Genomic DNA, 23,803 nt, shown 5'->3' on the forward strand with positions numbered 1-23,803 from the left:
AATGTACATCTTATTTTAAGCTCTGCATTTCAGTTATTTTTAGCTGGTAACCATTTCTCTGCATCCTACTGATGTGCCAAAATTCTGCAGTGATAACAGCCTGTATTGCAGAGTATTTTTACAAAAATATATCTGTGTTTTCCTCCAGGCTGGCCATGACTTGTAGGGCTCATAACAACACGTTTTAAATACTTGAGCTTTAAAGTAGGATTCCCAGCACAGTCTGATTTCTAAAAAATAAAGGAAAGCACAGCAAAAAACTGTAATTCCCCCTTAAAGGATCACTGTATTTAGAGAAGAGGTAATATAGAATCATAGAATCATAGAATCACATGGTTGGATGGGACCTATAAGATCATCTAGTCTAACCGTCTTCCCACTACCATTGCTGCCACAGCTACTAAACCATATCCTGTAGCTTCTCATCAAGCCACCTCTTGAACACTGCCAGGGACGGAGACTCCACCACCTCCCTGGGCAGGCCGTTCCAGTGCCTTACCACTCTTTGGGAGAAAAAGTTTTTCCTCAAGTCCAATCTAAACCTCCTCTGGTACAACTTGTGGCCATTTCCTCGGGTCCTGCTTGTTGCCTGGAAGAAGAGGCCAAACCCCTGTTCATCACAACCTGCCTTCAGGAAGCTATAGAGTGCAATGAGGTCTCCCCTGAGCCTCCTCTTCTCCAGACTAAACAATCCCAACTCTCTCAGCCGCTCCTCATAAGACTTGTGCTCCAGACCCCTCACCAGCTTTGTTGCCCTTCTCTGGACACGTTCCAGGGCTTCAATGTCTTTCTTGTAGTGAGGGGCCCAAAACTGAACACAATACTCAAGGTGCGGCCTCACCAGTGCCGAATACAGGGGGATGATTACCTCCCTGCTCCTGCTGGCCACACTATTTCTAATGCAGGCCAGGATGCCGTTGGCCCTCTTGGCCACCTGGGCACACTGTCGGCTCATGTTCAGCTGAGCATCAACCAACACCCCCAGGTCCCTTTCCTCTTCACAGTCCTCCAGCCACTCAGCTCCGAGCCTATAGCGCTGCATGGGGTTATTGTGGCCAAAGTGCAGGACCCGACACTTGGCCTTGTTGAACCTCATGCCATTCAGCTCAGCCCAGTGATCCAGCCTATCCAGATCCCTCTGAAGGGCCTCCCTACCCTCAGGCAGATCAACACCGCCACCCAACTTGGTGTCATCTGCAAACTTACTGAGGGTACACTCAATCCCCTCGTCTAGGTCATCAATAAAGATATTGAACAAGATGGGCCCAAGTACCGACCCCTGGGGGACACCACTTGTAACAGGCTGCCAGCTGGACTTGACTCCATTAACCACCACCCGCTGGGCACGGCCCCCTAGCCAATTCTTTATCCAAAGAAGGGTATACCTACCCAGTCCACAGGCAGCCAGTTTCCCTAGGAGAATACTGTGAGAGACCGTGTCAAAGGCCTTGCTGAAGTCCAGGTAGACCACATCAACAGCCTTTCCTTCATCCACCAGTCTGGTCACCCAGTCGTAAAAGGAAATGAGGTTGGTCAAGCACGACCTGCCTTTCGTGAACCCGTGCTGGCTGGGCCTGATCCCCTGGATGCCACTCATATGCCGAGTGATCTCACCCAAGATGATTTGCTCCATAACTTTCCCAGGTACTGAGGTCAGGCTGACAGGCCTGTAGTTCCCCGGATCCTCCTTACGGCCCTTCTTGTAGATGGGAGTCACATCGGCAAGCCTCCAGTCCTCCGGGACCTCCCCAGATAACCAGGACCGCTGGTAGATGGCCGAGAGCGGCTCGGCAATCACCCCCGCCAACTCCCTTAGCACCCTAGGATGGAGCCCGTCCGGTCCCATGGACTTGTGGCAGTCCAGATGGAGAAGGAGCTCTCTAACTGTCTCCACCTGTACCACAGGGGGTGTACTCGGCCTGGCATCCCAGACTTCCAGATTAGGGCATAAAGTGCCCTGAGGATAACTGATCTGCCTATTAAAGGCAGAAGTAAAGAAGGCGTTGAGGACCTCAGCCTTCTCCTTATCCTCAGTGATCACATTCCCCGCTGCATCAAGTAAAGGGTGTAAATGCTCCTTATTTCTTCTCTTACCACTGATATATTGGTAAAAGGATTTCTTGTTCTCTTTTACTGCAGTGGCCAATCTGAGTTCATGCTGAGCTTTTGCCTTCCTAACTTCCTCCCTGCATACCTTAGAAACTTCTTTGTAATCTCCCCAAGTAGCCTGTCCCTTCTTCCAGAGGACATAGACTCTCTTTTTCTTCCGGAGCCTCAACAATTGTTCCCGGTTCATCCACACTGGTCTTCTTCCCCTACGGCTCGCCTTACAGCATTCAGGAACAGCCTGTTCTTGTGCCTTTAAGATCTCCATCTTGAGGAGCGTCCAGGCTTCCTGGACCCCTTTACCCTTAAGGAGCGACTCCCAAGGGACCCTCGCAACAAGCGTCCTGAACAAGTCAAAGTCCGCCCTCTTGAAGTTCAGGATAGCCGTTCTGCTAGTGATCCTTCTGACATCTCCAAGAATAGAGAATTCTACAATTTCATGGTCGCTCTGCCCAAGACAGTGCCCAACCTTCACGTCTCCCACCAGACCTTCTCTGTTAGTAAAGAGTAGGTCAATCAGGGCACCACCCCTGGTAGGCTCTCGTACCAGCTGCATAAGGAAACTATCTTCCACACCCTCTAGGAACCTTTTGGACTGCTTCCTGTGCGCTGTATGATATTCCCAGTATATATCAGGGAAGTTGAAGTCTCCCACAAGAACGAGTGCTGGCGATTGCATATAATTCAGGTGTACCCGAAAAGAGCAGGAATTACATCAAATAAAGCCCCATTGATGTCACGACTCATCACATCTCACTTGATTAATGCATATAATTGTGTGATTAATACATATAATTGCCTAATTAATAGAAAGCGAAGCAGCCTTACCTTTTGGGGGGGGCTGCTTGGGGAGCCGCTGCCCTGCAAGCGTCTTTCCGCCACCCCAAAACGAAGAACTTCTGGGTAGGGATTACAACCTGGAAAAGCAAAGGATGAAATATTTGAATATTGAGAGAAAATGCTGAAAATGAGAAGGTGAAATATTAAGCAGAAGATGAAGCTTTCTGTGCTAGGAAAGGCCTTTCAGTGGTGTCAGTGAAACCATGGTGGGCAAGTCTGCTCTTAACACAGTTTTTTTTTGGCAGGATAGTGGGGAAAATAGGAGGAATCAAGGAAACCTTAGGTGGTTATATCCCCTTGGAGGTCAAAGCAGGGCTGATGGCTGAGCTAGATCAGACCCTCAGTGTTTTGTCCAGGTAGGGTTGAACATCTCCAAGGAAGGACAAAAAATAAATCATATTTTCAGAGGTCGAACCGAGGTATGTCCAGAAAATGAAGGCGTGCTCGTTGCTGGTCTATCCACAAAGAATGAAGGGCGATGCAGACCCGTCCTGCCCTTTTCGACTCCTGGAGGGCAGCGAATCCCCAGCACGGGATCTCACTGAGGGTTAGCGGTACAATCTGGGGCTGTAAAGGAGAAAAAAGGGAAAAAGCGATGAAACAGCATTGCCATTGGCCATGTCCATTTCGCGCCAGCTGTTGCCATCACCCTGGTTAATTATAATCTTTGTTTGCGAGTAAATGCTTTTACACTTGGACCTAGACTGCACGAACTAGGGAAGAGCCATTAACTCAAAAACAGGGGAACTCCCAGCCTTCATTTAATAAGGAAAAGTCCACACAGATGTTAGAGATGATGCTGCATCTCCCAAAGATCTGGCCTTTATGGAGGCTGAGGTTGGAATTTCTAAACCCATCTAAGTGGATCCAGTGGAAAACCGAAGATGGGCTGAGCAAGGATCAGCACCACCACAGGGGTCTTCTGTGTTTGACTGCAAAAAAAAAAAAGAAATAAAAGAGAGAAAATTCCCCTGATCTCTGAATATACATCAACTCTAGCGAGCCACTCATCTCCAATATATGTCTGATAAATGTCCCTCCAGATATTACCTTGACGTTAGGTGAAAAACATCACCCAAGATCTCCGATACATGTCTGACATATCTCCCTTAACATATATAACCTGGCACAGAGCTCCTCAGATTATATGTCTAGTTTGATCTACTGAGCCGCTCAAATTCCAATGTACATCTGATATATGCACCTCTAGACACAGAGAGCTCCAGAGAGCTCCTCAGATCTTCCAAGGGACACCTGAGGGATGCATCTCCACTATACATCACCTGCAGAGAGCTATGTCTCACGTGGTGAGGCCATATGGGAGACCAAGGAGAATCATTTCCCCTGGTTTTTAATTCCATCTTGAGCCCCTTGCAACTACAACACTCGTGTTCTTGTGCCCTCACATCCTGTATCCATCATTGCAGCCAGGAGTAGAAGTCCAAAAGACAGAGATATATGGGGAAGCTTGCATAGCAAGTGCCATTTCCGGAAACCTAGATGTCACTGAGGCCACTGGCCCAGGAGAGATATGGAAGCAACTGGATGATTTCAAGGCAAAACAGCAGAAACTCACCACACACGGTGAAAGGGGCAAAAGGTCAAGATGCCTCTTGACTTCTCAGGCAAGCGTAGATCCTGCTGAGATGTTGAAAGACCTAATCCAGGTTATGCTAAATGCTCAGAAGGCGCTTGAGTCCTAAACTCGTCAACCACAACAGCAGCTGAAATATCCTTCTGGATATTTATGATCAGGAATAAAAAGCCTACGGGCTCGTGCCTTGGAAGAATGTGCACGGGTTGATACCAAATACACATCAAAGACCCAGGACTTGATTTGGCTTGGATTTCTCCTGACAACACTATGAAAAGCTCATGTTTTACAGTGATCCATCGTCCCTGTAAAGACTTTCTTCCATCCTGTGGGAGAGATTTTTGTCATCTGGGATCACCATGTGAACCAAACATGAGGAGTGGAGAAAAAAACAGCAGATAAATAAGGCTCTGCCACTGCTAAAAGAGCTCTGGTAGAGTGATCTTCACCCTTGGAGGTGATCAGGGTTGAGGTCTTGGATGTTGTATGTATGTAGGACAAAAATACAGGCTTGTGCAGCTTCTGAAAAAAAAGATGCCATTTTTGTCCCTTTCATGAAGAACACCAAGAGTCACTCCCACCAGCGACATCTTCCTCAACACCCTTGCAGAGGGAGATAAGTCTTTTTGAGTCAGCACACACTTTTAGTGACTTCAAAAAGCATCCTTTGAAGTTTAGCGGAGACCTTTGAGGTCCTCCCAGTGCAAAAGGGAACAGAGACACCTCCTTCAAGATGCTCCACTGCTGGCAATGCAAGCCAGCAAGATAGTGTCCCACACACTAAGGTTGCATGGAGCAGCTGATGGAGGGTTATAAATGAGACACCATTTACGACAAGCCAGCAATCCCCCAAAATGCCCTAATCAAACCCCAAAATACCATAATCAAACCCCAAAATACCCTAATCAATCCCCTCAAATGCCCTACATCCTGATCTACTTGACCTGAATAACATCCAGCAGTGGAGATGGGAATCCCAGGACCTCAACCAGTACCCAGGCTGCAAAAAGCCAAGGGCATTCCTGTTCATAAAGATTTAATTAACTGTAAGGGAATGCTAATAAAGCTGACATTTAGCAAAAAAAAATCCAGGATTTTTGAAAAAAATCTAGGACTTTTAAGCATGAAGGCTTTTCCTGTTGTGTTGCCTTGTTTCCAATGTGAGCAGATCATGATGCTTCCAATCTCATCACATCAATGTTGTTTAATTGTGACCATGATTTAAAAAAAAAAAAAAAAAATTAATGCCAGCTCCTCTGACTTAAGTGGAAACCACAAATGGTGAAATCCCTAATAACGCTGCTGGGATTTGCTGAATTATTTTTACACCCCACGCTAAGCCCAGGAGCAAGTTGTACTGGCCCCAAACTCTGCACCCATGGGGACAACCACAGAAACCCTGTATGCATGAAAAAGAGTATAAATGCAGAAATCAAAGCTCAAATTTCAGTTTAAGGAGCTGAAAGGGGCAAGCACGACTCTCCAAGCGCTTGGGCAACACCCGCTGCCATCTGCAATGAGTGCTATTGCAATAAAAACCTTTGATTTGTTAGGTTTTTTTCTGCCCACAGTGCAATTTTTGTAGCATCTCCAGCCTCTGAGGATGGGCTGGGGCTGGATGTTGGGGATGCTTGAAGATGCAAAGAGCCACATGGTATTCTCATCCTTCCACCTCTCCAGTGCTGCCAGTTAAACCTGCTGACACGCTAACCCCATCCGCTCAGAGAGAGTGAAAGGATTCAAGATGTACCCGTACGCATGCAATATTTCTGTATTTTTGCAAAAACAAAGCTGTTTTGCCAAAAAACACGGTTTGGGAGAGACAGGTCCATCGGTGGAACCCCGTCACAGGCAGTCTGCATTATCCAAAGGGCACATATGGAAATTTCGGACACTCCCACCCCCGGAGATGCACATGTGCGCACATCTGGGTCTGGGGAACAAAAGTGGCCTCGCTACGCCGCACCAATAAATAATGAAAAGTCAAACTGCCCAGAAGCGGCACCATACTGCTCGGCCTCGGGCGAGATGGAGGAAAATTCGGTACCCATAAGGCCTGGAACAGTGGGATTAATAACACATCAATTTTAATGCAGGGTGGGTTGTGGGTTTTTTTTCCTTTTTCCCTTTTTTTTTTTTTTCTGCTTCACAAACAGCAAAGTGAATGTTTGAGCATCTCAGTGGGAGGTTAATGAGGACTCTGATTAGTTATTCAGATTTGCCGATGCTGCCTCCATCCTGGGATGGGGGAATAACGGGAAAGGCTTTGCAGAAAACCTGCTTGGTTTTCACAGCACAGGCAAACACAGGTTTCGGGGGGCTCATGCTGCAGGGGTTCCCAAGCCTGAAATCCTAATGCCAGCTTTGGGGCAGAAAAGTTTATTTTCCCATCATTTGGGGAAGATGTGAAAAGCTGCTGCATTTTGGGCCATGCTGATTCCTATAAAGGCTCAAGGGAAAATATTGGAATTTGTGGATTTTTTTCACATTAAAAACAAATTCTTCAGTGCTTTTAATAAAATTTGTGTGCAATTATGGTCAGAGGTACATAACTAAAAACAGTGGATGCATGGATGAATGCATGTGAGGATGCACGCAGGCAAGGACACACGGATGAACAAATGCATGGATGCAAAGATGCGTAGATGCAACTATGGAAGAAGGAAGGTCCATCCCTTAAGCCAGCACTGGGCTGCAAAAATGCAACACATTCCACCATTGCAGTATTTTATAAAGCCTCCCATAAAAGTCTAATAGAGTACTTTATGCCCTTATGCAAAAGCAAGGAGGTCACCTCTTTGCTCCTTGGCCCAGAAATATTTCAAGCAGGAGGGGCTCAACCAGTGCTGGAGTGTTTTGGGGTTTATTTCAAGATTTAGGCTTTTGTTCTTCACTCACATCAAAAAAAAAAAAAAAGGCAACCTGAGAAAATAGATGGCAGGCACCTGAAATGATGCTGCAAAAAGGCTTAAAGGATGGAGCCAGAGTGGTGTTTTGTGGTACTGCAAAGGGGGCTCATAAAAAAAACTAGGCATTATTTCAAGATTTGCTTTAGGATTCATTATTTCTTTGTCAAGAAGAAATATTTCAAGGATGGATGGGGAGGTGAACAGCACTCTCACAACGGTGAATTCATCCCAGCGATGAATGTCAACACTTTATCTCTAGTTGGGACTGGGGACCCAGTTGGCTCTTGCTTTGAGCATCTCTCAACCCAGCCTGTAACAGGGAGGTTTGGGGGATAAACTCCCTGGTATTCGTATCATTCCCCACAGCACCTGCCAGGATCTCAAAAGAAAAACAAACTGGAGTTATCCATCTGATTTTTGCAAACTCCATCCCAAACAGGCTCTTTTCCCCCGGACCGCCTCCATATGCTTCGTCTGGGTTTTAAACGGCGCGTTAATTGTTCTGAATTAACAGCTCCAGCTGGAGGAGCAAACAAGCAATTTGCAACCTTACGATAACGCCCAGCTTATCTCAAGTGATTTAAGTTGGGGGTATTTTGAGGGGAAATCTCGCTTTTCTGGTTGCAAAAGCACTTCTCAGATTTGGCTAAAATCACATCACTGAGACGATTAATGCACTATTTAGCAGAAGTGGCTATTAGCCCATAGCCACAGGAGGAGGTAGGATGGTAGGAAAAAAAAAAGAAATAAGAAGTCTCCACATTTGGCTTTACTTTAGAGAGAAGAGAAATATAATCCGTCCTCTTCACTGCTGGGCAACTCAATGGTTGCAACAGAACTCATGAATATTTTCTCCGAAACACAGTTTTTTTCATATTACATTTACACATTTTGTTTCAAAATATTCACACTCTCTAAAAAAAAAAAAAGAAATCTTTCAAGCTCTATCCCTTTGCCCTCTTCTATCTCTTTTTGCCTTTTCTTTTTTCATTTGCTAGTAGATACAGGCGGTGAGAAAGAAATCACAATGATTATTTGTTTACAAGTCTGGATCTTCAACATAGATAGATATTTTTTAAATTCGCATTTTCACCACTTCAAATCCTTTCTAATATCACCCACAGTGTGGGATTCAAGAAGCAATGTCCATCCCCATCTCCCCACCCTGTCACGCTTGGTTTCAAGAAGAACAAACGATGCTGGCAGTGAAAAGGACTCTACAGAAATGTTATTTCTCCTATGGGAATGCATAACTTCTTTGGAAATGCAAGAAAAGCTTTCTATGATTACGACTAAGTGTCTGCTGCCAGATCGAGTCGAAACTCCTCTTGCTACCCCAGCCAAGGTTGAGATGGGAGTCAACATCCATCGGCTCCAAACAGCTTTCCAACAGCATCAATGTTGGATCTCATCAGATGATCAATGTTGTGGATGGAGTTACGGGCCTCCAATAAGGTCTTCTGATCATGTCAGGACAGTTTGTCTCTGGTTTACAGGGAAAAAGGGGTTTAATTGTGTCCTGAAGACACCAAGAAGGGACACAAAGGCAATTCTAAGTATCGACGCTGCATCGAAATGCAATGATGCATCCTTCTCCAATGACAGGAGGTACCTCCAAAATACAGATCCAACATCCAAGGCCATGGGCAATGCTGTCAAGACTCAAGCAGCCTTGGATGCCTGGATCCCCAGGGTCTGAGCAATGCTACCTGATGACCTCCTGGCTCACTTATAAAGTAACAGGAGAAGTGATAAATCACCTTGGTACCTTCCCTGGGCATGGCAGCCCTCGATAACCGACCAAAATTCAAGGGAGGCAGCATGACATCACACTACTCCCAGTGCACCCTGTTACACAGATTAATTCTTCTTGATGGAGAATTACAATTAGGCCTCTGTCTTAAGGAGATATCAGCAATCAGATATCTTATCAAATGCCACCTCAATTATTCAAATAATCTCTGGCTCTTAGATTTGGGTGCTGTTTAGGGAAAGTGGTCCGATTAATGTGCTGACACTTCCTCATCACGTCCGACATCCTCAACTTCATGTCTGATTACGGAATTTGCATTCAATTTAATTTTTTCCATCTGGAGTAAATGAATAATCCGAGTACCTACCCCAGCCTTAATTACATTTGTTAAATTAAAAACCCGGGATGTGAGAAATTTAAATGCACGTAGCTCCGCGGCCAGACAAACCTGCATGTTCAACCCGCCGCAGCCCTGCCATCTCCTGCTCCAATTTCTCTTCCTTTCCCACAGCCACGCATCAAAGAAATTACAAGTAGAAAACAAAATTTCTTTCTAAACGATGAAACAATAGATGATCTTTTGACACTTCTAGTGCTGTTTGCAGGGGAACGAGATAAAACGTAATAAATTCATATACTTCTGTGTGTTTCTTGGCTCCAGCAGCTAAAATTTCCATCTCTTTATGCGGGAGTCCTGGGGAGCAGAAATCCTTGATAATGCCAAACAATTCGACACTTTATTTTCTCTTTACTCCGCACCATGCAAAACACAGGCTTCAAGCTGCCAGCTGCTGGGAGTGAAACCAGATGCCACATCCCTTTTCCATATGGAAACAGAAATCAGCCCGTCTGGGGGCGCGTGTGCTCCCCTCGGTCACAGCCCTCCGTGACCCTGGGGTTGCTTACCGGCACGCAGCAAAGCCTCTCCCCAGCAGCCGAAAATATTCTTGCAATGGGGCAATTGTAATTTTTCACACTTGACCTGGTTCAGGCCAGATCCTGGTACCATCAGTCTTGGAGAACGGCAGGGAAGATTTGCCCCAAGCCACCAGATTTCCTAATATTTAAATAAAAAGGTAAACAGGGTAGTGGAAATAGAATCACTGATCTTGACATTTTTTTTGAAATAGCTTTGCAAAAGCTTTCTAAATTCTCCTTCTTTTAGAGAAGATGAAACTCAAGAGGATAGAACTAATAGGTGCACTCAAGGTGGTCGCGAGAAAAATGTTCGAATAATTGTAAAGAATACTTAACCATAAATCAAAGATAAAACATTTCCAGCTCTGGTCATTTTAGGAGCAACACTCCATATATCATGTGACGGGAAATGTCAAATAAATATTTTTGGGTGTTGATCTAGATGTCAGCAACAATGAAAACGTTGAGGAAAGCCTGTTCGCAGCGCTCCCAAAGACTGAATTAAATAACTTACATGTGAGTGACTGTAGTGGTAACAATCTCCCCAGTCTGGAGCTTGCAAGACCGGTAATAAAAAACGGCTAAAAATATTCAAGAAAGCCACGCTCGGGTAAAGTGAGACAGGTGAGAGCAGAGCTGAAAATAGCTTTTCCCTTTGCTCCCAGCGTGCTCACAGCTCAGACGACATTTCTGCACTCCAAGGAAGCCGAATTTGACTCCCCACCCCCCAAAAAAATCCCCTCAGAGGGGTGTAACAGAGCACAGCAGGAGGATTTGGCCATCAGAGAAATCCCCTCCAAACGGGCGGCTCAGATGCCGTCTGATGGACGTTGCGGTTCCTCATGCTTTCTGGCTTTCTTCTGCTTTGTTCTGAGTTAACAGTTATGATGCTGGAGGAGAAAACACCATGTTTTAGCAATGAGGTCCCCAGTGAGGCTGTTTAAAAATGAATTAGTGCCATACAACATACTAGCAATGAATAGTAATTTCAGCTTTCGTACCTACTTCATCGTCTTCCACATCGCCGTTATTACAGCTTTTTTATGGTCCTCCATGGGTGGAGATCTCCCAACCCTGAGGATGGGGAACCTTCAAGGATGGAGATCTCCCAGTTATGAGGACAGAGAATCTCTGAGGATGGGGATCCTCCATAACCAAGGGTGGAGATCCACCAACTCCAAGGATGAAGATTACCCCCTAAGCCCAGGGAAGGATCATAATCCAAAAGTGGAAGACCTCCAACTCTGAAGGTGAAGATGCTCCAGCCTCATGGATGGAGCTCCACAAAACACAAGGATGGAGATCCTCCTAACACCAAGTATGGGAATTCCCTCAACCACAATGATGAGGATCCCCCAGCCCTGCAGGTGGACATCTCCAAAACCCAAAGATGGAGATCTCCCAAGCCTCTAGGATGGAGATCCTCCAAACCCCAAGTAGGAAGATTCCCCCAATCTTGAGGATGCAGATCCCCAACACGCAAGGGCCTTCACAACCCTGAGGATGGAGATCCCCAAAACCCAAGGGCCCTCACAACCCTGAGGATCTGAGGATGGAGATCCCCAAAACCCAAGGGCCCTCACAACCCTGAGGGTGGAAATTCCTCAGACTCCAAGGATGGAGATCTCCCAACCCCAGAACGGAAACCTTCCAAGGAGAGAGAGATCCTCTCCAGCCACGAGGATGAAGATCCCCCCAAAACCCAAGAATGGAGATCCCACCTTCCCCAATCCCAAAGAGATCGCCTGCTGGGACCTCTCTGGCCACTAGCTGCAGCCTTCAACCCACACTGCTCTGGGCAAGACCTGGGGGCATCACCAGTGACAGCCACCCCCACTCAAACCACGACCTCAAATGAGCCAACATCCCACTCCTTCGGGCAGCGAGCGAGGCAGCGGGGACCGAGGAGCCTCGCCGCCTCGGCTGCCTTCAGGTGGCTGGCGAAAGCCAGGGAAATTGGCAGCAACATCTGGAATATATTCATTTTATGGCATGTTTCATATCACAGACAGGTACTTTGAAGCAGTTAAGTAGTAGCAGGGCAGCACGTCCCCATGGGTGGGCTGCGGTTTGCGCTTTTCAGCCCAAGCCGCCCCGCCATGACAAAGGGGCTAGGGAGACGGAGCTGACATTTTCCAAACACAACTTTGTGCCTCTGGGGGCGAACCCAGAAAGAAATTAAAACACGAAAGGCCAAAAAGCAAAAAAAAAAGAAAAAAAAAGAAACCAACCCCCACGTCTAAGTGATGCTGATGCCCAGATCAGGTTGTTAACAGTCCCATCACAAATTGTGAATGGCTCAGGTAAATTAAACAGCTTAGTAGCTGCGAGGAAGGGCCCTTCTGAAGATTCATTTGTTTGGTGGAAAAGAAATTAGTCGGGAATTTAAAATCTTTTCCAGCAGCTTGATGCAAACACCCTGCCAAAGCCCACACGTTGCTGCTCGCGCAGCCCCAGGATGCAGCCGGCTCCCAAAAGGTAAAGTCCTCCACGAGCATCGGAAAGTGGGGAGATGCGGGCGTGCTCCCATTAGCACGCCTCTAACGAGGCTGTGCCTCTTTCCAGCAGACGTATTAAAAGCCTCAAGTGCTGAAGAGGCCTGAAAAGGGGGAAGAATTGACCCAAAACATCCCCATAGTGAGGGAAAGCCAGCGACAGAGATGCAATTAAAGAAGAAAAAAAAAAAGGCGAGGAGGGGACAGTAATGCTCAGAACAGGGCAAGAAGATGGGGTTGGACCCTCGGGTGCAGCGAGGTGCAGTGATTCATGCCCCCAACTGCAGTGAACTGCAGTGATTTAACCCCAAAAGCAGTGAACTGCAGTGATTTACCCCCAAAAGCAGTGAACTGCAGTGATTTAAACCCCAAAAGCAGTGAACTGCAGTGATTTACCCCTGAAAGCAGTGAACTGCAGTGATTTAACCCCTGGTGCAGGGAGATACAATGATTTTACCCTCAGAAGCAGTGAGCCACACTGATTTGCCCCCACCCAGATGTAGTAAGACATGACAATTTACCCCTAAAAGCAGTGAACTGCAGTGATTTAAACCCAGGTGCAGTAAGAAGCCATGATTTACTCCTAAAAACAGTGAGAAACAGTAACTTGCCCCCAAAAGTAGTGAACTGCAGTGATCTATCCCCCCAGATGCAGTAAGCCACAGTGATTTGCCCCCAAAAGCAGTGAGATGCAGTGATTTGCCCCCGAAAGCAGCAAGCCTCTGCGATACACCCCCAGAGGCAGTGAGACGCAGTGATTTCCCCCCAGTTGCAGCACACCCCAGTGATTCACCTGAAGGCTCCCCACAAACACCCAAACCACCCCACTTTCCTAATGCTTGCAGGCAGGGAAACACCACGGCCAAGCTGCGCTCACCGCAGACGCCCTTTCTCCAACATTAACACGTGCAATTAATGCGTTAAGCCTCTCCACATCTGGAGGCTTCCCCAGCAAAGCCCTGCTCCCCAACCACATCCCCTTTAGCTCATGCAAAACTGAAGGGGTTTTTTCACCTCCAGACGCTATTTCGCAGGCAGCAATCTCTCAAAACCCCTTTTAGTAGAAGTTCAGAAGTATAAAAGATGCAAAACACCCCTAAATTATTCACACGGTGTTTCAATCAAGGCCCCAAGATGGGATAAAGGAAAGGACCTGGTGACAGAGCCACGACCCTGGGATGTCTCCTGATCTCTGTTCTGATGGAAAAATCCTCCTCGTATTAATGGGGGAGAAGAGGATGGTGGAGAGGATAAAATAAAAGGGTTTCCCCCATCCAGAAAGGGCTGGAGAGCGAGGATATGCAAGGAGCATCCATATTTCGGGAGCATCCAACCAGAGCAATCCAGTTGCATTTGCCCTTTGGAGACATCGAAGTTTTCCCAAACTTTTACAGGCCTTAAGGAACAAAATTAAAGTGGGGAGCGGGAAATTGCAAACCAAGAAACCCCACCACAGCAAAAAGGTTTTTCCTTTTCAAGAAGGAAAAACCCTGGAAGATGTTTTTTCTTCCACTTTTTCCTTTCTGATTTGCTTCTTTCTGATTCATTGAGCATCCAGGTGCTCCTGAGCTGGGATTTCCATTTCTCCACCTCCTACTCGGGGCAAAAACCCAACAACCTAGTGAGAAAAAAAAAATAAAACCCCCGAAAGTAGGACACCAAGCCCTGCTCAATCCAAACTCAGCTTGATGCTCACTAATTACCCGGTAATAGTATTTATATGCTGCTGGCACGCTCAGAAATGCAGCTCCTAATAACTGAGGTCCGCATCAATATTAATGTCCCGGCTTGAGTCTCGATACCCAGGGACCAACAGGAGACAAAGAAACATCACAGCAAAATGAAAGAGGGCAGAAAACGAAATAACTTTCTTTTTTCCCCGTGTTTGGCAGGAAAGGAGTGCGTGAGATCCAATGATGGGATCCCCTCTTGGCATGTATCAGCAATAAAAATAAATATACATTGTAAGTTTCCATCTCTGGGGCATAAATCTTCAAGCAGCAGAAAATTTTTCAACATACATAAGCCCTTCCCCAAAATTTGAGTTTCCTCATAGGTAGAAGAAGGCTGGAAAACTTATTTTCTTGTTATGCGAAAACACTTCCAAAATTCGGGGCTTGCCCCTTACCTGAGTTACCCTGAAACAATCGACTTCATAAATTAATCCTTGCAAACTTCAGTCCGCTTTTGGTTGCTCACACAAAGCCTCAGGCTTTGGGTTGGCTCAGCAAGAAATGCTGCTGGAAATGAGCTCCTGAAAAGCATTTTTTTTTCCCAGCAATGCTTCAATCATTATGGAAAGAGGGAGCACACCCCCAAAAGTCACCAATATTATATTGCACGCAAATATGCAAATATTTGCAGAAACGCTGCCACGCAGGGCACGGCGCAGGTTGCAAACATGCCCCGGCGCCACTCAGTAATTCGATTAAAAACCTCTTTTCTTAATAATTTCCATGCAGAGGCACCGGGAGCTTTTAGGCAGAGTTTAAATGGAGTTAATAAACTATTAACAGCCTGCAGTAACGCTGTGATAGATTTGAGCTGCAGTGCTCTGCGCAGTACAAGGTGTTATTACCGATGTCTGCGCTTGGTGCGCATCAAAAAAAATCATGGAGGTCTTCCATGAAAAATGCAATTCCAGGAAATCCAATGTTTCTCAGGGAAAGATGTGTATTTTCAGGAGTCTGGCTATCAAAAATGAAATCTGGCAATTTGAGAGTAAGTGTGGACTCCATGGAGCACTGGGTGTGCACCGTTGACCTGTTAATTAGTGTTGATCTGGGCTTATTAGTTATTAATAGTCAAAGAAAATAAATTAAACCCATAAAGTTCACATCCAGAAATTCAACAAAGGATGTTCTCAAATCATCATCTTTCGGTGCTTTTATTTTCATGGAAGTTGATAATTTCCCTATTTTTAGTCAAATTCCAAGCGAGAAAAAGGTAAATTCTGGAAAGATCTTGAAAATGGATGTTCTCCATCCACAACGAACCATTTACCGACACAGATCTATTTAAGCAGTTATTAAAAAATGGCAAAGAGTAACGCATTGACCCTTCAGAGAAAACACAACTCTGCGGTGATGACTACACAACACAGAAGCAGGACTCAAGCCAACTGCCCAAAGATAGCCATAAAAATCAAACGCCACTGTAAAGTGACTTCAGATATTGCAAGAAATCCCCAGAAAGAAACTATTTATAACCCTGTTTGGCAATCTGGGCTGGAAACAGCACTCTGCGTTTGTAGGCTTGGTCATCAATTCTGGTCAAACTCAAGAAGATCCTTCTAAAGAGCCATTGAATGATCAAGCGGAAATGGTAATTTTTTTTATATAGAAATTTTCCCAAAGCTTAAATGACCTCTTTATTAAATATTTCTTAGTTCTAACTTGTAGGAAGAGGTCATGAGGTCTATTCCAAGCGGAGCCAACTATGAGAAGTCAGAAGCTAGAAACGAGCTTTTCTCAGGGAAAGAAGTGTGGGTTTCCACTCAAGAGACACGGATCAGCATCACTGGAGGACTTGAAACCAACCCCCAGAAAAGATGTTTTCTCTTTCTTTGTTGGGGTGATGGAAGAAGAACCATTAGAAGAAGCAACACTTTCTTCCAACTTCCAGGTGCTCATCACCTTTCGGGCATTCAGGAGCACTGTTTCTCTGACCAAAATCACGTCAACTCACCAGAAGACCCCTCCCCACCGCTTCCAGCCATGATGAGTGAAAAGGGAGCACCTTGCCCCAGCACTTTCATCAGCACCAGAGAAAGCATCCGAATCATCGCAACTTGCAAATCCCTCCCTACCTTTCCCCTTCTTGAGGGCTGCTTTCCACCAAGGAACCTCCAAGATGCCCAAAACTTGCCCATAATTGTGACCTACCAAAAAAAAAAACCAAACCAAAATCAAATGAGAAACGGAGCCAATTAATTAAATGGGAACCAACGCAAGTCAACACGCCACACGATCAACTTGCCATTTGGCTGCCTGTGCTGGATACGGCTGGTTTATCGGCGCTCAGTGTTGGTTCCCATTTTATTTACCATGAAATGAGAGCTGCAAGGACTGGGATAAATAGGAGTAAAAGCGATTTTTTCACTGTCGCTTTTCAGCTCTCCATTGAGATATTACTGGCTGATCTCCTACACAGCTGCTCCCCACTGAATAGGCACATCCCACCTCCAACGCTGTTGGCCATCAGTCAATGTGGGAATAAATACAAGTTTGGAGTTTCCTGTCAGTTGATGTGACTTATTTGGGGATTTTTATGGGGGTTGTTTTGGGAGGAATACGCGGTGCTTTATCCAATATCACAACAAAATGGGAAAAAAAACCCCTGCTTTGCTGTCTCATCTGCACTGAAGTGGGCAGCCGGAGGACGTCCAGCTTGGTGACCACCATCTCACAGTAAAGTGGGTCGGGACTATTTAATACCAAGACTAGGGGGAAATATTTGATTTCTTCAGCAATAAATGCTCCTTCTTCCAAAGCACTAGTTCACAACAGAGAAAAACACTCCATTTTAAAATGCTTCAATGAAATTTAATTTTTGGTTTAAATCAACAGCTTCAGTCAGTGTCATTTTAATGCTATTTTAAGTTGAAATGTCAATTGGAAACTAACATTTAAAAACGTCAAAACATTTCAAGTATGCAGATGGAGCCGATAGTTTTTTGCTTCCATGTGTCCAAACAGAAAATGTTTTTGGAATTTTACCGTGAAAAAAGAAAAAAAAAATACATTAAAAAAATCAATATTTTGACTTCTTGGAATGAAAACAAAGTTAAAATATAATATTTCCTCCAGCATGCAAACAATATTTTCTGACAAGCTGTAATCACCAAAAACTAATCTGAACCAAACGTTTGCTACCATGGGCTGTTATAGCTATGCAGGAAGAGAAGAAAAACAGGGATTTTGGTTATCATAGGCTCTCGGAATCCTTTTTTTTTGCCAGTTATTTCCATATTTCCACAGCTTTTCTCTCTTATTATATAGCAATAGGTTAAAATTAGGGTGTGGGACGTCCCTTCCACCATACGGAACCATTTTCAACACGCTGATTTTCCTAAATAACAAGAAAAAGCCTGTAAAAAAGAAAAGCTTTCTCCCGTAGAACAGGCAACATTTGATTTTGGGGGAATTTTCTCTGTATTTTGCATTAATGACACCTCCTCACCCTCATCAGTTTGGGAGATTCTAGGGGGGAACAACACTGGGATTTTTTTTCCCGTGCTCACTCAGGCTGCAGGGAGCACATGCCTGGGGACGTGGTTTTTTTTATCCAATATAAATGTAATTTTCCAGTGATCTCACCTTTTAAATTCTTGCTTTGGCCATGCATGCCAAAAAAAAAAGGGAAAAAAAAAAAAAGCTGAAAGAAAAGCAATCCAGGCCAGTTGCCGTAAAACAAACATTAAGTTTTACTGATTTTTCAGGTTCCACAAGCAGGGTGTAAAAATGCAATGTTGCAAAATGGAGTGAAAGCCAGCAATTTTGGGGCCTTAGCCACGCTGTAAAGCAAGTTTTTTGTCCCAAAGTTGGCAATTCCATCATCCTTCATCACCTTTGTGTCTCCCCCAAATTTCTCTTTTTCTCTTTTTTTTTTTTTTTTCTCCGAGCCTGGGCTAAAGCCCCGCACAGGGAATAAGCGCAATTATCTCGTCTCGCCACATTTTTCCAGCCCTGCCTGAGGTTTAATTAAAGCCAAGTGAAAAACACAGAGGAGAAGCGCTCAGTTCTGATATCGCCCCTCCGCATGTGACAGGAAGGGCGGAAAAAAAAACCTTAAAAAAAAAAGAAAAAAACAAAACCTTTATCACAGACTTTTTAATTTAGCAAACCTTGTTAGATATTGCTCCTTTATCATATTCCCTTTAAAAAATACATAAAAATATATATATTTATGGATATGCATGCACAGGTGAGTATATATGCATATATATATATACGTACACAAGGATATACACGCACCCTCTATAAATATTAAAAATATATATATACGTGCACCCTAATCCCCTATAATCTCCTTGAATTACACCTAAACCACCCTTCTTGCAGGTGACCTTTCCACAAAAGGCTGTTTCTATGCCAACAGCATTGTTTGAGTCAGGCAAGAGAAAAAATACAGCACAATAATCTTTAATTTTGGCTTAATTCAGTGTTTTCACTGATGGCCAGGAGCTGGTTGATGCTAGAGATGTCCTCTGTCACAGGAAAAAATTAATATTAAAAATGAATTAACATCTATATGGTTTGAATATTAGGGAGAGAGAGGTAACCTCAACCCAATTACATTTTGCTTAAATTCTCAGCATAGTTTTGGGGTGAAATTCCCCTCATTTTAGGGTTCAGGAGCAAAATCCTATAGTTTTAAGGTCCTTTTCATATTAAAATCTGCTTTTCTAGCTCCTTTCCCATCTCATCTTGCAAATGCAACCCGCAGGCAAAAAGTCCAAATACGTAAAACTCTGAAAACCCCATTTTTTTTTCCATTTTCACTGATCTTTAGGGAATTCCAACACAAACTCATCTATGGGAATTGAATTGCAGAGTACCTTATATTAAAAAAAAAAACAACAAAATGCAACACTTCTTGAATAAAAAACCCTCATATTTCGTTATGTTTTTATTCCCTGCTTTAATTTTCCCATTCACCAGCAGCAAAGTGCTTGTCCCCAATGGAGAAAAATAATTTGCAATAAATTGCAGACCTGAAATCTGAAAAATTCAGCAAAATTGTTAAAAAAATAATACGCATTATGCCAGACAAGTAACCCTGGGTAATAAGGTTGTGATGAGATTTGCCAGAGTAAAAGCAGCTCCATATAAACAATTTTCCACGGATAAAGGCTGGTTTGGCTCTAGATAATTTGATTCCATTGACAATTTGGGACATTTTTCCTCACTTTCTTGAGTTCTTTAAGTTCCAACTCAGCCTGTAAAGTCGCATCCCAACCCAAAGCATTTAAAAAAGACACGGAGAAGGAAAAATTAGATTTTTCCAGCACAAATTATATTTTTTTCATTTATTTCTGGGGTTTTTTGGTGTGTTTTAGCGAGTGGCACGAGGACCCACGCCCCATTGGGTTGGAGCGACCCCAAAATTGCCTTTCTTTTTCTCATCGTGACAGGGATGTCATCCAAATTCTGCATGTTTTGTTTTTATTGGCAGGCGGGGATATATTTTTATTTTCCTTCTGACCCGACCCCGACACCTCCATGAGTCTCAGGAGGGAAGGCATTTACCCACAGCTCCATCTCGCGAGGCACCAAACCAAGAAGATAAAAATACTGGTTGCCATGGGAACATAAACTCCAGAGTTTGAAAATACCAGAATTAAACCTTGCACTAATTTTGCCCTTAAATCCACATTTTTGCATCTGTGTTTAGGTGGATTTGAGAGATTTGGAATAAAAATTTGAATTTCAAGCAATGCAATCAACGTTTTAAGTCCTTACAGATGTTTTCCCACAGCTGGATGCATCTGAAAACCAGGAAAAAACTTATAATTTTTTTTTTTTTATTAAAATAAGGATTAATCCTGGCTTGTGGAATTGCCTGGTGCCATCCGGCCTCAGAGTCACCGCCCTGCAGTGGCCCCGTGGATGTGAGGAGCATCCAGGGCTCACAGACAGAATATGAATTTTTGTATATTATCTGTAAAAAAAATGCTTGCAAGCCTTAATTTTATTTGCTCAAAATACACCACGATCACTTAACAAATACTAAATTATAATAATAAGGTCCTAGCCCTAACGATGCTCGGCTGGTTTTGCACAGGCTTAAGCAACTTTTGGAGTTGGTTTTAGCAAAACTTGCCTGAGCAGGGCTAAACCATGCTCAAAGGAAAATAAATTATTTTTTATTTCATACTAAGCAAGAAATTTGGCATCACAAGCGAGGGGATAAGCAGCAGGTCACACAAGAAAAGATACATGGGAATAAAAAGATCAGGAATTAAATGGGGGCGCGGGTAATCCTCTGTGCAAAGAACGATTCCCATCATTAAACTTGAGTTTGCAAAGGCAAAACAAGAGGGAATTCATTCCTCTCCTCAGAAAAACACGGAATTCCTGGAACTAATTTGTTGGCGATGGCAATAAATCGACTCCACACTGGCACCTGAGGAACCCTGCGAGTTTGAAGGTTTTGCAATGCGATGCGATGCAATGTTTCTGCAGGTTCTGCACTGCGATGCAACGCAACGCATCTGCAGGTTTGCAATGCGATGCACTCGCAGGTTTGCAATGCAATGCACTCGCAGGTTTGCACTGCGATGCAACGCAACACGTCTGCAGGTTTGCAATGCGATGCACTCACAGGTTTGCAATGCGATGCAATGCAACGCTTCTGCAGGTTTGCAATGCGGTGCACTCGCAGGTTTGCAATACGATGCAACGCAACGCGTCTGCAGGCTTGCAATGCGGTGCACTCGCAGGTTTGCAATACAATGCAACGCAACGCGTCTGCAGGTTTGCAATGCGGTGCACTCGCAGGTTTGCAATACAATGCAACGCAACGCGTCTGCAGGTTTGCAATGCGATGCACTCGCAGGTTTGCAATACGATGCAACGCAACGCGTCTGCAGGTTTGCAATGCGATGCACTCGCAGGTTTGCAATGCAATGCAACGCAACGCGTCTGCAGGTTTGCAATGCGGTGCACTCGCAGGTTTGCAATACAATGCAACGCAACGCGTCTGCAGGTTTGCAATGCGATGCACTCGCAGGTTTGCAATACGATGCAACGCAACGCGTCTGCAGGTTTGCAATGCGATGCACTCGCAGGTTTGCAATACGATGCAACGCAACGCGTCTGCAGGTTTGCAATGCGATGCACTCGCAGGTTTGCAATGCAATGCAACGCAACGCGTCTGCAGGTTTGCAATGCGGTGCACTCGCAGGTTTGCACTGCGATGCAATGCAACGCTTCTGCAGGTTTGCAATGCGGTGCACTCGCAGGTTTGCAATACGATGCAACGCAACGCGTCTGCAGGTTTGCAATGCGGTGCACTCGCAGGTTTGCAATACGATGCAACGCAACGCGTCTGCAGGTTTGCAATGCGATGCACTCGCAGGTTTGCAATGCGGTGCACTGTGTTTGCAGGTTTTGCAACGTTTGCAGGGTTTGTGCTGCAATGTGTTTGAGGTTTTTGCAACAGAAGGCAGGTTTTGCAGTGCAACCTGTTTGACATTTTTGCAATGCAATGCAACACAAAATGTAGGTTTTGCAATGCAATGTGCCGGTTTTGCAGTCCAACCCGTCTGCAGTCATTGCTAGGCTATGCAATGCAGTGCACTTGCAGATTTCCCAGTGCAGCATCGCGTGTTTTGGCAAGTCGGCAATGCACCGCATGCTTACACTTTTGCAGCTTTCCCGTGCAATGTATCTTTGCCTTCCTTTGCACCTTTGCAACGCAAAGTCTATTTGCTTTAATTTTCAACTTTGCAATGCAATGCCTGCTTGCTTTTTTTTTTTTTTTTTTTTTTTTCCGCAACCTTGCCTGGACCTTCGCAACTTTGCATCGCTCCAGATGCTTGGCACAGAACCGTTCAACCGTCTCCGTTACACAAATTCAGTTTCCTCCAAAATTCAGGCGGATGCTTTCGAAGCCACCCCCAATCCCGGCTGCAAAACTCCAGGTGAAACGTTGCACTCTATTGTTTCCAAAAATGACTATTTCCACTTGCTTTTTCCCACAAAATAGGGGAGTTCTGCGGAAGTTAATTTCTGTAGAGTAACCAGGCCACAATCCTGACGCATTTTGAGGGGAAAAAGCTCGGTTCTGGGGCACCTGTGGAGGTTAGTCGGACGCTCCGCTGAGCGCAGAAACAATCATGGGAACTTACCCCGGTGATGCTGTCCTTTTGCAGCAATATCCCCCCCAAAAACCAAATCTGGGGGAGAAGTGAGCCTCCACGCATTTTTCACCCCAAATTCCTAGCTGGGAGATGCAGCCTGGCTGCTGTAGAACAAAAAGAAGTGAGGAAAGAGAAAAGGAAAGCGGCGGGGGGGGGGGGTGGCAAAGAAAAGCAAAAAAAAAAAAAGGCAAGGAAAAATAAAAAAAAAAAGCAAGCCAGAGCAAAAAAAAAACCAAATAAAAAAGCAAATAAAAGTGAAAAAGAAACAAGCAAAAGCCAAAAAAAAAAAAAAGCAAAGAAAGCAAGCCAAAAAAGGCAACAAAAAAAAAAAAAAGCAAAGAAAAAGCAAGGAAAAGCGAAAAAAAAAGCAAGGAAAGGCAAAAAAGGGATATTAAAAAAAGGCACATAAAGAAAAAAAAACCACACATAAAGCAAAAGAAAGGACAAGCAATAAAAAGCAGGCAAAAGCAGAAAAAGCAAGCAGAAAGCAAGCTCATTGAAGCAGTTTGGGGGAAAAAAGGGTGAAACCAGCTTTGCTGAGCCACTTTCCCTCGCCCCACAATCCCCCGCCGGCCCCCAGCGAGCTTGTGCAAACAGCACAGGCCCAGCGAGTGGCTGGGCGCGCTCTGCGAGCCGCGATTTTAACAAATACCTCAGATCCGCAGCGGGCGAGGGGAGAGGCAAGAGGCTGCAGCCGGGCTCCCCGTCCCGGCAGGGAACCCGCATTTTTGGGGGTGCCGAAGAGGCGGACTTCAGGGCGATGTGTGGCTCCCCCGCGTGTGAAAAGATGGTTTTCTGGGCAGCATGGGAAGGGGAAGTTCTGTTTTCGAAGGCAAAGCAAGCGTTGCGAATGGATTGTGTATGGGATATGGTGTCTTCAAGATTTAATGTGCCTTCTTTTTAGTACTGTGGCCCAAAAATTCAGGGTCTGGGTATGGGAAAGAGAGGGGAAAGGCCACAAGGTCACCTAATTCCCACATAGATATATATTGTCTATTATCTATTATTATCTGCCTTCGGTTCTCTTTTATTATCTATTATGCCTTTTAGTATATAGTGCATATATCATATGCATCTAATTCCCATACATATTATCTATTATCTCTTAATAGGGAGATAATTCATTATCTACTATGCATTATAGTATATAGTACATATATTATCTATTATTTTATCTAGGACTTACATATTATATTAGTTATTATTCCAATAATATATTATATATTAATAACATACATTTTAGATATGATATGATACAATATGATGATATATACGATATGACATGATATGATACGATATGAAATTATATGATATTATATAATA

The 23,803-nt window shown here is 44.6% G+C and overlaps 1 protein-coding gene across 4 annotated transcripts in view; it reads right to left on the bottom strand.

Annotated features, from left to right (window-relative positions):
* Nucleotides 1-23,803, bottom strand: part of PKNOX2 (PBX/knotted 1 homeobox 2) — a 96,952-nt gene that overhangs the window by 37,898 nt on the left and 35,251 nt on the right. For 3 of the 4 annotated variants that reach the window (XM_086766290.1, XM_086766291.1, XM_086766292.1), the window contains 2 exons: nucleotides 3,362-3,513; nucleotides 2,935-3,023 (listed from right to left, as the gene is read on the bottom strand). The gene's annotated coding sequence lies outside the window, so the exon portion shown is untranslated. The remainder of the gene's footprint in view (nucleotides 1-2,934; nucleotides 3,024-3,361; nucleotides 3,514-23,803) is intronic. The other variant, XM_086766293.1, reaches the window with a different exon arrangement.

Source organism: Chlamydotis macqueenii, chromosome 24 (assembly GCF_036417535.1).
Source record: "Chlamydotis macqueenii isolate bChlMac1 chromosome 24, bChlMac1.mat, whole genome shotgun sequence".
Lineage (NCBI taxonomy): Eukaryota > Metazoa > Chordata > Aves > Otidiformes > Otididae > Chlamydotis > Chlamydotis macqueenii.